We start from the raw sequence: 12,344 nt of genomic DNA, 5'->3' as shown, positions 1-12,344 counted from the left end.
GAGAATAACATAAAACCATATTTCAGAGCTTATCAGACCACCTGGAGTTTGGGCTCTACTCCAGGCTGATTGCTGAATTTTGGCAATTACTGAAATAGATGAGCAGACTTGAAAGGACATCCAGAACTCTTTTCAGTCTTAACAGACTCATTCATAGCTGACAGGATAATGTATCTTCACACAATTCTTGGTCTCCCTCCAGCACAGTGAATGCCTCAGTGAAGTGACCACTTCGGGAGGTGCAGGAAGATTCTCCCAAAACAGCTTCTGGCAGTGCTGTCCTAGCCAGGGCCACTCTCTGTTTGAAGAAATCAGTAAGGTCAAACAGTGGTTAATGAGAAAAGGAAAGGTCACTGTAGTTCTTTGTTAAATTGCTTTGTCACTCCTGCATGCACACTAAGGTTCAGCATCATTGTTAGGAAGCAAAGATAATCCCCTGTGACCTAGGCAACTGATCATGTAGTTCTGATACCTGGAACAAACACCAGGAGTGGTTTACAAACAGACATACATCTGTCATGTATTTATAAACTGAAATACATCCACATAAATTGATTAACCACTTGCCCTGACTACATGCATACATATGTAGAAACTCAGATCTATATGTGAAGTATTTGCCTCTACTAACTGGAAGAAAATATATCTAATGAGTAATGTTATCAGCTCTACTGCAAACAGCAGGCATCTTCCATGCTGCTTACATTAAACTCTCAGTGAGTAAGGTAAATGACATAACTTCTGCTCTAAGTCAGCATTTCCCATTACAAAAGAAAAAAGATCAAAAGCTCACCATTAATCACATCTTTGCTCGTAAGCAGCACCACACCATTACTCCAAGATAGGTTTTCAGTAAGTAATAAAGTACTAACAGGATAATGGCAGTGGAATAGCAAATGAAATCTGTTCTTGCTCACATTTGTTCCACTTCTTTGCACTGATAGTAAAAATACATAAAATGGGATACTGAAGATACCCATATGCAGTGCGTTAAAATGAAGAGGAAAAAAACACCCTAGTGGATTCCACTCTCTTCCATGCATCATCAACTACTTTCTGCCAAGTCATACTAAGCTGCTAAGAAGCAATAAAAAGCTGCAACTGGAGAGCTACAGAAGATTCAGGGCATATAAACATACACCAGCCTAAAAAAATAACAATTCTCATCCATAAAGACATCCCTATTATCCATCTTCTTTTATGTATTTTTCACATCCTCTCGAAAGAGAATTTGTATTTAGTCAGTGATTGGATGTTCACCCCAAAACATTTCTAACTTCAGCAGCCTGTGAGTTTAGCAATACATTCCAGAGTCAAAACCTTGCCCTGCCATTCTGCAACCCACTCAACATATTGACTTTCCAAAAGTTTTCCAGGAGACCCATGTGAAGGATGTATATGCCCTATGATCACTTTGCATCCCCATATCCAAATCCACCTGCATTACTAGGTTGTAGGGAAGTGATCAGCTCAAGAGACCAGTTTGGCATTTGTACAACAGGATGAAACTAATTGTGGAGACACTCCTCCAGGAGGGAATCTGTGCAGAATAACGAAGGACTATATTTAAGTGGTTGCATGAACATCCCTATCCAATGCATCAAATCTTCAAATACCCAACATTTCATTGTAAGGAAGTCAAAATTTAACCCCCTCAAGGAAGTATATCCCACCCCAACATGGGATATGGAAACTAATTCAGCAAAGCATGTCATACAGAGAGTAACCATGTGATTATACCTTATATACAAACTAAAAAGAAAAAATGAATACAAAATTCTGCACATGCTAGCCAATACCTCTATGACAGAAAGTAATGGTATGAACCATAAAGTTAATAAATGTGTTTATCTGGAAGAAAAGAATAAGGAACTAAAGAGACAAGAGCATATTTATCTTATTCACTTGACTAAAATCAATTTTGCTAAGAAATACAACTACATTGCTGCTATTCATGAAAAAATGTGTTTATGAAGTAATTCATATTACATCATGACATTTTCATTAGATGCAGTACTTTTTCTCAAAGAGAATACAGTACACTATCAAAATGATTGCCAGCTGCTAGCTCTGCTGTCTTGAGTTCAATTAAAGAACATGAAAGTCAGCTTTTGATTTGCAGTGTTTTAAATATTTTCTAAAAAAAAACCAACAGCAAAAGCAGGAATGTGAGTTCCTCCTTAGCACTACCTGGGACCTTATGCACAACTTTCAGTTACCAAGAAATAGTTTCAAACAACTTGATTGCAACTTGTGGAACAGGAATGTAACAATTACTATGCAAATGGTAAGTGCATATTAATGTAATTAGAACAAAGAGACAGCACTTGTCAGATAAAGACTACTCATTTGAATTCTTTTGCAAGTGAGCAGAATTTGGCCATGTTTGGATTCCCATGTACAGGTACAGCACTGCTTCCTTGCCACAGCTGTAGATCGGATATAACACCAGCAAAGACTGAATTCACACACTGAAAAACATTACAGGATGTGATTACAGCCTTCAGCTCTTCTCATGTGTTTCACTGTTTATCTATTGCAGTGAATCTCTTCCCATTAGATTTAATTACTGTATTTCTGAATCCTTCTGTCTTTATTACTTTGAAGCTGATTATCAAAGTACAACATGCAATGCTTTCTTTCTCAGTTCTTCAACTCAAGTGATTTGTGTGCTTGTCTTCAAGGAGGTACAAAAGCAGCACTATCTAAACTAACAGGGTAGTCTTGACTAAACCTGCTTTGGAGTTTTATACTATCCCAAATGTTTCCTGAAGAATAGTTCCTGAATAACAGTACTGAAAAAATAGTTTGAAAAACTGTATGCATGTCCTTAACTAAACCAGAAGAAAGAGCAGTGTATAAACCCTCAGGTTCTGTAAGCTGCTTTAAAGACAGCTAGTGCCAAAGAAATTGGGTCTCCAATGCCAACTCCTGTATTTTGTCTCTGTGCTGTCCTTATGTTTGACCAAGTCACACACAGTTCATTCTAATTTTGTCTCACTGAGGAGGATATATGGTGCATTTGTACACCTTATCCTCTCACAATTTCCACAAATAATAATTCATGCTGGGAACCTGTTCCACATAGAGCAAGGACAACACAATTCATCTGCAATTTTATGAGTAGTTTCAGCTTCATAAATGTACTCAGCATACTATTTCAAGCTTGTGTTTTGGCCTTATTCATAGTTCCTAGTTTATGATCTTCTAATATTGCATTTCTCTCACACCTGGCTGCTCTGGAAACATCACTAAAATACAGTGTATAGCTAAAATAAACTCTGTTGTGACACTTCTATTATTAATAAACCTCATAATTATTTACAACATGAACACATTTGCTCTGTTAGAACCATGTAAGAATCAATTGCACAGGTGGTGGTTCAAAAGGCAAAAGAAAACGATTTTCAAAATAATTAGGAATTTTTTTTTTGCTTAATTTTATACACATGATCCTCTACACATAAGTACACAAACAAGTCAAATCAGGGAAAATAATTTTTGTCTTTTTCAATATATTCAATGTTATTTTGAAACATGACAATTGTGGTAACGCTGCATTTTCAAGCCTCTTCAGAAAGGAAATACAGTCATTTGATTTAAAAAAATTTAAAAATTGAAAAAAAAAATAAAGGGAAACACTGGACTACCTGGCAAATGAGGGAAAAAAGGCTCAGGAAGGTCTGGTCAGGACAGATTTTATGAGAAGAGGGAAGCTACTGTGATCACATATCTCAAATCTGTACCTTACTAGTAGGCATTTCCCCTATGATGAAATAATTACTGGTCCTGACCCAGAAGGCACAAAATTTCAGACAAATCATTTCCATCTCAGCACAGACAGCACCTGCAGCCAACTGATCCCCGAGAAGTTTTTCATGGGTTTCTGCCACATTTAAACATGCTTTCTGAACATCTATTGGGCAAGAGTTAGCACAAATTTTCTATTTAGTGAAAGGCAGCGGAGAGAACAGTCAAGTCAAAGGTTTATGGAAGGAAGAAAAGCTATCTGTTTAAGCATGTAGCTGTCAGGAGTTATTTTATGGGATGTATGAAACCCAGCAAATCACATTCACATCAAAAAGAAACTACATCCAACACTGACTCAAATACATCCCCTTGCTGTTGCTATAGCCCGAGAGTCTGACCTTCACATTACATTTAATAGGAGACAGAAAGAGTGAGAGCCACATATAGGAGACAATAATCTGTGAAACCTCCTAAAATAAATATTTGAAAGTCCTAAAAAAAACCAGTAAGAAATAAGAGGTGCATGAAAAAATATGAGCTCAAACATAAAGAGTCTTTTTTCATACACTTATAGATTAATTCCTTTGCAGAAAGAAGAGGAAAACTATGTGAGCATATATCAACAACATAGAATTCCAACAATTACTTATTTTTTATTTCCATCTATAAATATGAAAATGCAGTTGCCAGCTGTTCTGGTGCCAAGTGTAATTTTCCTGCAGTCACTAGTCTCCACACAATTTTTGATAAGATTGATACATAAGTATGAAGTGGTTTCCCTATTTGCCCTTTATGTCACAGCCAAAATTTACTTATCAATCCCTTTCAGTTAAAATAGGGGTTTATACTAAAATATATATATAGATAATAACATATATATATGTAATATACATATGTACCAAATAAAATTGGTATGTCACAATTCTTGATGGGCTAGAGCCCCGTCTTAGATACACTCTTGAACACATTTAATGTCAGCTATATGAATCTGTTTAATTTTGTGCCTGTCAATCTAAACAAAACAAAAGAAAGCACTAGTTTGCTCTTCAGTCTGGGTATATTTCCCAATATAACTATTTCAAATTCTGAATCTACTCAGAATTAAAAGCAACCAATCCAGTGATAGCTGAAACTCACACTTCTTTCAGAGGAAGACTTTTTATCCAGAAACATTGATTAAACAGTGATAAAACTATTCTATAAGAATCCCTTAACTGTCAGAATAATTTAAAAACAAAATAGGCAGGCTTACTACAAGTTCAGACCCTCAAATTCCTCATGCCACTGCTTTTCTAGATTGACTGAACAACTTCTCAAGGATTAATTTCTTCCTGAGTCAAACACACATGGAGGTAGGAAGCAGAAAGTAACCACAAACTGTGTTTGCACACGAACACACACGCATATACAATACACACTAATTTATTTAGTTTTAGTGACATTCTTCTAAAACACTTCACACATGTATGTGTGCTCATATTTTTTACAGGGACGGCTCAAGTTTCTCTGTAATAATGGTTGTATCACAGACAGACTTTTGAATAAATCAAAATTTCAACATTATTTGAAAATTTGACTTTTTGGTTTAAAATAGTCTGCATAAAATTCAAAAATGAATTTGACAGTGCTATTTAATGCTTCTTAGAAATTTTTGTGCAGCTTTTTCTTCCCTCTCCTAGGTGCTTTTCACTGGTACTGTATTTGTCATTATGCATCGAGACTAGAGATTCGTATCAAGTGCTAACAAAGAAAAGTACGTCATCTTAATCTAGACATCCACAGAGAAGACTGAAAATACATCAACAGGTGTCAACTCTCAGGGAGGCACCACAGTAGTGTTTCTGAATAAAGGTAATGTTCTCTGTGAAAAATTTCCTACTGAAGGCTGTTTTGCCTATCAGAAAAACCCAACCTTTTCTTTTGTTTCTTTACTAGATCTGATTTTTTTCAAGTAAAATTACACCATTATGTAGTAGAGGAATATGTAACTTGTAAGTATGGAATATGTATATTTCACTCTGTATGGCAACAGCATCAATAGTTTTAGTTTACATTAGAAGATTAAAAAGACAAATACTGAGAGATCTGTTATCAGTACTTTCCAAAAATCCTGCTGCTTTTCTAGCTGTAAAACATCTGGCTGAACAATGAACTTGTTTTTACTATATTAATATTCAGTGTCAATACTGCACTCTCACCCAGAGAATATATTTCATTTTATTTATAGCTAGAAATAGATAACAAATAGCGTAGTCTCTGTTTAAACCAAGGTATTAATGGTTGCACTCCACAAATTAATCTCTAAGATTTGATCTTTACACTTTACTTTTGCTGATTTAGAACCTATTTTGCATACCTTAGATGCTGATATAGTTCATAGAATCTAATCTACAGCAGGTAGAAAAAATAATGAATTTGGTATGGATTTGCCTCAGTGTTCCCTTCTCTTGGTGCCAAATGTTGTTCAAACTAAGAAATTAATATTTAAGGAGTAAATTGTCAGTTATCTGAAACGGGGCTCTCTGTACTCCACTGACTGAACAGAATGATCAAAATTACTGGGATGATAAAGAAGAGCACATGCAGTCATTTATTACTTTAACAACTTCATGGTTGTTTTTTCAATTGCCGGGAAAGCAACAGAATCATGTATGAACCTTTGATCCCAAAGAATCCATAGTAGTTCCAGGTGTGTTTAACCTGGTGCTTGTGACAGTCCTTGAAACAGCATCAGTGTTTGTTTTGTAGGCCCACAGGGAGTGGATGCTGGGGCACAGGCTGACCTGAAAGTCATTAACAAGATGCTGGTCTTTTTCACTTTTTTGTAAAGAACAGAACACATCCTGGAAAAAAAGAAATAATTATGATAATTGAAAATACACCCTTACATATTTTCAAACACCAATAAGTTTTGAGCATTCAAAAAACACCAACAAGCAGAAGGTAATATCAAAATGCTATGATCAATATGCACAAAAAAAATCCTAGATCATCCAGCATATTTCCAAGCTTTGGATATATGATTTTCAAACTGAATAAACTCTGTGACTCCACTTCTCAAAAATTAGGACAAGGCATTAGTGGGAAAAAAAACCTATGAAAATGTTAACTGCCAAGATCTTCCTTTAGGAATTTACAGCAGATCTGTAAGTCTTGGCATGCTTGCCCCCCACAACAATATAGTATATTGTCAGCAATATTCCCTGCTAAATTCCAGCCAAGAGGAAGATCTCTCTCCTGAAAATTACTTTTGAACATAGTTCTATGAGGATTTACTAGTAGATATTCACTAAGCCACCAAGAGAAGACATTCATTATAAATTGTATGGTTTCAAAAATATTTATTTAGCAGCCTAAGCTGAGGACAAAGAAAAAAATGCACAATTCCCAAGATTAATCAAAGACTAAACTGCCACTCAAACCACTTTTTTTCTCCACATATGTGGGTTTTTCCACTAGCAATATCCACTTGAACCACTCCATTATTCACTCACCAATTACAGTCATGGACAAAACAGACTTGACTTTGTGTAATGAATTCAATTTACTACAAGTCCAATCACAGTAGAAAAAAGAAAAGCAGACCTTTTTCCCTCACATATCCAAACTACTGGATACAATTACTTCTGCCCAATAACTTTTTTCCCTTAAATATGTTACTACAGCCTGCCCATTGGCAGATCCATCTTGGACCTAGCTGGAATTGGGTCTACAAGGCATAGGGCAGCTTCTCACTGAAGCCACCCTTGTGGCCTCCCTGCTACCAAAATCCTGCCACACATACCAAATATACACATTAAAAGGGAAAAGAACTGGAAATCATTGTCTTATATTGAAGAAAATGAGAACTAAAATGCACCAGGACTGGATTTGGTAGCAGTGTGAATGAGCAGCACCTCCATGTCATGCATCCAAAAACTTTTTATGAGAAAGGGGATATTTACCCCACCATTCCCAGGTAAATCCATGTCTGCATAAGTCAATGGGACATATTTTCTAGTTGTAAGGAAACTTAAGCAGTGGAAAGATAAAATTTCAAAAACTAGATTTTTTTTTTAATAAAGATACACTGATAATGCCCTGAGGCCTCAGTAATGGCTTGTGTCAGTTTTGATGGTTCCTTTAACTTGAGTTCTTACAGAATCATAAAATCATTTAGGTTGGATAAATTCTTTAAGATCATCAGGCCAACCATCAAGCGAAAACTGCCAAGGCCACCACTTAACCATGCCCCTAAGGCCCACATCTCTGTGTTTCAAAATCTTCATGTATGGTGACTCAACTGCTTCACTGGGCAGCCTGCTCCAGTGTTTGACAATCGTGCTCAGGGAAGACATTTTTCTAAGTATCACTTGTTGAGAGAAGAGACTGACCCCCACCTCACTACAACCTTCTTTCAAATAGTCATAAGAGAGCAAAAAGGTCCCTCTTGGGCCCCCTTTCCTCCAGACTAAACAGCCCCAGCTCCCTCAGCTGCTCCTCATAGGACTTTGTGCTCCAGACCCTTCGCCAGCTCTGTTTGCCCTTCTCTGGACTTGCTCCAGCACCTCAATGTTCTTGAAGTGAGGGGCCCAAAACTGAACACAGGATTTGAGATATGGCCTCACCAGTGCTGGGTACAGGGGAACAACACCTGCCCTGGTCCTTCTGGCCACACTGTTTCTGATCCAAGCCAGGATGTCATGGGCCTTCTTGGCCACCTGGGCACACACTGGCTCATGTGCAGCTGGCTGCTGACCAGCACCCCCAGATGCTTCTCTTCAGAGCAGCTTTCCAGCCACTCCGTCCCCAGTCTGTAGCATTGGATGGGGTTGTTGTGACCTAAGGGCAGGACTGGGCCTTGCTGCCCTGAACTAATAGCAGTTCAATATGTTTCTCACTTTTGCATAAGCAGGTTTATATCAAAAAATTGTTCCATAACTGCCCTGTACTTCTCTTAGCTCACATGAAAACTTTAGCATCACAGCTATCTGCTCTAGGATGGCAAAGCCCCTGATAGGCACATGGCTGCATCAATGGATAGATGAGAGCTGTCTTAGCCTAGTTGATACACTTAAAGAGGTGTCATAACAGCTTACAGAAAGAAAGAAAATCCTGTTGACATATGTCACATCTAAACCAAAAGACTCCTGCAATGAAGCTCTGCTAACAGTGCTGAGACTGCAGACCACAAATTAGAAAAAAACTAACCATTATGTAACACTACAAAGTTTTTGTTACATGGTCTTTAGATCTGACTTCTACTGCAAGTCCCTTGTGAGTTTTAATTCAGCCTGTGCACTTTTCCTTTCAGCCATTTCTAAAATCAGGGTCAAAAGCAGCCACAAGAGATCATCTGCCTCCAGACAGAATCAACTGTATAAACAATACATTCTTAATCAAACACCCTGTAAAAGGACCCCTAATCCCTGGGAAATTTTTGGTTTTGTAGAAAAGTAAAGATGGAGAGTATTTAACCCATATAGTATATGTACTTTGCATGTAAAAATAATTCTTCAATGAGAGAGAATGGGGAAAAATATGCACCATTCAAACCAGAATCATAATCCTTTTAGCACAAAATTCAGTGAGAATATCTCTTTTTTTTTCCCAAAGGGAATAAAACTAAGCCAATGGTTTCTTCTCCTGCATAAATGAAAAAGTGCACCTGTATCTGAAAACATCTTTAAAACAAGGGTTTGCTTTTCTTGTTGCTACAGGCTGCCCAGGGAGGTCAGAGTGTCCCGCTCTGGAGGGATTGCAAACCCACCTGTGTAAGCTGTCCTAGGTGACCCTGCCTTGGCAGGTGGTTGGGTGAGAAGCTCTCCAGAGGTCCCCTCAACCCTAACAATTCTGTGATTTTGTGATACTCCCACGGTCCCAGTTCTTACCACTCCTCTAGAGAAAAACTCAAATTATATGTATTTCAACAATCTTGTTTTACATTATCACAAAGGTGACCATTTGTTATGTTTTCTTTCCTTCTACCATTATTTTAGCATGATGCTGTGGAATGTACTGGTTCCAGCCCTGAGTTGCAGCTTTTGCTCACAACTCTTCCCTTCTTCTGAAAGGTGAACAACAGCATTAATAATGTCTCTCTCCTCACACCTCTGGAAAGGTCTTTAGACAACAATTCCAGCCACAATAAAGTTCCTACCCTGTCAAGTAGAAGAGCTAAATGTGAAGAATTCTGTTAATGCAATGTTATGATTGAGATTTTCAATAAACCACAGCAGGGAAGCCTAAATTTTGCCTCTTGAAGCAACTCTAAGAAATCACAGTTAATCATCTCAAAAAAATAAAAACTAGAGGAAAGCACAAAAAATTTTAAAAGAACTGTGCATGGCTGAATACAAAATCTGAAATTAGTGTGAACATATTTGACTGATTTCCAATAGGTTTTGGATCCCTAAATTTTTGCAGGTTTTTTCCCCTCAATATTAAAGAAGGTAATATTATTTCCTGAACATACTAGTGTGTACGCTGGGCATATTTTCAACTTCCTTATCATCATCCCTCCCTGCTACTTCCAAGGAGATATAAAAATATGTTCTGGAAAGGTCAGAAGTTACAGACTATCTGAGTCTTCCCTGTAACAATAGACTTCTGCTAAAAACTGTGAGGAACTTTACACTTTCCAAAATAGGACAAGGATGAATGAAGACAGTGTGGATAGACACAAACCCCCTAAAGACTTGGTGATGGTATGAGAAACTACCAGTGACACCATTATAATCTCAAACTCTACAAAGAATTTTATTGAAACATGGAGGTAAGAAATATTTTTAAATACACATTTAATATCAAAGCATTTTTTTCGAGTATGTGAAGAACACTTAAAATCAAGTATTCAGCTGTTATCTTTTAAAATTTATATTCAGCAAATATAAATGACCAAACCTCCACTGATATTAATGGATTTACAGAGACTAGAGAGCCACAGAAAGTGAGTTTTGAATGATCTAATAATAGAAAAAGCAAGGGATACTGACCTCATTTGTACCATCACCACACACCTTGCTGATTGTAAATACACCAGAATGACATGATCAAAATTTCCAAGGAAAAATCTGTATTTGTGCAATGAAAAAGCATGAACACTTCAATTCCCAGGCAATCTTTTCTGAGAATTTGAAAGCATCAGGCAAGAAAAGCTTATAAGTTATGAATGGTTATCTTGTGCTTGAGACATGAGCCTGAGTTTTTTCCCTGGCTTTGTCCCAACTTCTTTATGGCCTCAAGCAAGGTGTACTAGCAGCAATGGCAGTAAAAGTCTACAAACTCACTTTTGAGCATAGCTCTGAGAAATAGTTCAAAGCTCCCTAAAGATTAAAAATAATGTGCAAGAAGGACAGAAATAGATTAACTAAGCAGGACGGGTTATTGGTAAGATTCAATGCCTGCATTAGGATTATTTCTGGTAAAGTAAAAATCAATCTGGAAATTAACAGAATAAAAATGGCGCACTTAAAATGATGCCCACATCAGCTAATTGATTGGGGGAAAGTTTATTGTACATTAGGTCTTGTGTACAGTTTTAGGAAACAGAACTCCATAAATAAAAACAGGAAGAGATTTGCAGGGGAACTCTCAAAAGTATGATGCAATTTCCAGCACAGTTCTGAGTATCTGCTCTGTGCTGAGCCTCAGTCATGGGGGAGCAAAGGCAAAGCCATTCCAGATGACCCTGGCCATCAGCAGCAGGTTATTAATGCAGCACTGAGATTCTGTCTTCTCTGCCATGAGAGTTCTCTAACTCTCCCTGCTAACTTACTTCAGAGCTCCTGGGTGCACACTGGCTTCCCTCTGGCCACCTCCAAGCAGAATAAACATTTCACTGCTTCCATCAACTTGTGTAAGCAAACACAATACTGCTTCTCTAACTTAAGAGTTCTTTGAATTCTTTATGCATGCCAAATAATAACCATTATAGGAGAAAGTCTCACTTTGTCATGCATCCAATATTTCTAATGCAAAACTGGGATTGTGTATGAATATGTACTCACATAGCAAAAAGGGAAATATTTTATAAGAACAGTGTATGAGTCTTAATGACATCATTATATAAGAAAATGGCCTCAGAATCGGATGTATTTTCTTGCTTATTCAGATATCAGCATATATTAACTTCTGACATTTGAAAAGCTTTTGTTCACAACTAATAGAATGAGAGCAGAACAGACCTTAAAAGCATCTTAAAGTAATGGAAGATTTAATAAGAAAATAATATACTTTTAGTCTAGCAAAAAATGTGAGCATATTAATAATAGATGACCAGCACTACTCAGCATGATGTAGGGATCCACAAAATGTTACAGGGCTAAGTCTCATGCTGGTGAAATGCCAGCTGGTAACCCTGATAGAGTCACTATGTGTGAAAGAAAACTTCCCCTGAGGATGTCCAGTGGGTATATTCTCAACCACAACACTTTTCCGATTAGAAGAGGGTACTCATTTTTGCAGGCTTCCTAATGGTTCAGTGACTTCATCTAATGGCACCCCCTAATAGTGCTTGCACTCACCAAGCCCAGTGAGTAGCACAGCTGCCTCAGCTCCAGCTCCATCCCTCTGAGCAGTGATGCCACTGAGTGAGGATGCCAGCACCTGCAGCT

At 37.4% G+C, this 12,344-nt stretch overlaps 1 protein-coding gene across 3 annotated transcripts in view; it reads right to left on the bottom strand.

The window, feature by feature from the left end:
- Positions 1-12,344, bottom strand: part of NKAIN3 (sodium/potassium transporting ATPase interacting 3) — a 336,943-nt gene that overhangs the window by 311,738 nt on the left and 12,861 nt on the right. The window lies entirely within an intron of this gene.

Source organism: Zonotrichia leucophrys, chromosome 2 (assembly GCF_028769735.1).
Source record: "Zonotrichia leucophrys gambelii isolate GWCS_2022_RI chromosome 2, RI_Zleu_2.0, whole genome shotgun sequence".
NCBI classification, from domain to species: Eukaryota; Metazoa; Chordata; class Aves; order Passeriformes; family Passerellidae; genus Zonotrichia; species Zonotrichia leucophrys.
Note: the sequence above shows the minus strand (reverse complement) of the source record. Positions and strands in the feature narration are given on the sequence as shown.